The sequence below is a fragment of the Leptonychotes weddellii genome, unplaced genomic scaffold (assembly GCF_054177405.1).
Source record: "Leptonychotes weddellii isolate Sample4059 unplaced genomic scaffold, ASM5417740v2 HiC_scaffold_11991, whole genome shotgun sequence".
In the NCBI taxonomy this organism is placed as follows: Eukaryota; Metazoa; Chordata; class Mammalia; order Carnivora; family Phocidae; genus Leptonychotes; species Leptonychotes weddellii.
Window position 1 is genome coordinate 377 of NW_027698218.1, and position 1,595 is coordinate 1,971.

The 1,595-nt window shown below is 46.5% G+C and overlaps 1 pseudogene; it reads left to right on the forward strand.

Annotated features, from left to right (window-relative positions):
- The first annotated feature begins 659 nt into the window (after positions 1-659).
- LOC102743192 (centromere protein V pseudogene) lies at positions 660-1,144 on the forward strand (annotated as a pseudogene).
- Positions 1,145-1,595: the final 451 nt, after the last annotated feature.

The window sequence follows — 1,595 nt, forward strand, 5'->3', positions numbered from 1 at the left end:
AATTAAAAGATGAAAAAATACTGCAGAAACTCTAACCTAAAGAGAGTAGTTACCGATATATTAATTGCAGGAATCTAAGGCAAAAAGCATTATTAGCGATTAAGATGGATATCATATAATGATAATATGTTCAATTGGCCAGAAAAATACAGCAATTCTAAACTTGTATACCAGGTGCCCTTAAGCAACTGCAGACCCTGCACAGCAGAAATTCCCGCTGTAACTTTTGACTCCCTAAAAACTGGATAGCCTCAATAGCCTGTTGACCTGAAGCCTCACCAATATCAGAAACAAACACACATTCAGTATATTATACATATTATATACTATATTCATAAAATAGGTGAGAGAAAAGAAAACGTTATTAAGTAAACCATAAGGAAGAGAAAAACATTTACAGTAGTCTACCGTAAAAAATCCGGGAATAGAGCCTCGGCAGGCTAGGAGCAGAGCTGCAACTCCAGGGACCAGCGGCTGGCCACCCACAGCACCCCACCTGCCAGGCCCCGGCAGAGGCAGTCCGGGAGGAGGGTGAGGCACAGCCGCAAGAGGCGGCAGAGGAACACATCCCTGGGTCCCAGGCAGGCCTGGAGCTGGCCCGGCCCCTTCCCGCACTGCTCAGGCAGCTGCCTCCCCAGCAACCGCGAAGACCTCCAGCCATGCTGGACCTCCGCTACCAGGGGAGCGCTGGGACAGGCTCCAGAAACTGCAGAAGCTCACCTTGGAGGGCGCCGCCAAGCTGTCGTCGGACACACTGCATTACCAGGGCCTGCTGGAGCACACAGGAGGCTGCCGCTGTGGAGCAGTCCTCTGAAATTTTGGCCTCAGTGCACCTGCACTTCTTTGACAGCAACTGCATTTGCGAGAAGTAGGATACACATTTCACCCTTCCAGCTTCTGAAGGAAGCCCAGAGAGTAACTACACACATAGTCAACACGCACAAAGCACAGCACACCTTCTGTAAGAAATGGGACGTTCAGAGCTTTTCCAACTCACCACTCAAACCCTGGAGGCTTCTCAATTGCCCCACAACGTCTAGATGAGGGCATCACCTGGAGTGTGGTCCTTGAGGAATTCAATGGTAGCAACTGGGAGAAGACCAGAAAGGGCCACGAGAGCATCAGGATCATGTCTAAACAGTGAGCTCCTGTTCCTCCCTTACTGGAAAGGAGCTTTGATGTCCCCACTGCATTCTGGTGGTGTTCATCAGGGTGGCTGACTCAGGCTGCTGGGTCCACTGGCCCAGGGCCATCTCAATTTCTACAGTTTGCTCCAGCCATCAGTTTCTTTAGGTAGCTCTTTGTCCTTCCTCAGACCAGATTTTGATGTGGGCTAGTTGACATCCTTCTTTCACGTCCCAGCTTTTGTGTGATCTTTTAGAAAATTAATTTTTAACAATAAAGCAAAAAGAAAAAAATCATGTATAAGTGGACCCATGCAGTTCAAACCTATATTGTTCAAGGCTCAACTGTAACATAACATAACATAACATAACATAACATAACATAACATAACATAACATAACATAACATAACCTCAAATATATGTAAAGCAAACCATGAAAGCATAAAAAGAGAGCAATCCATAATCATTT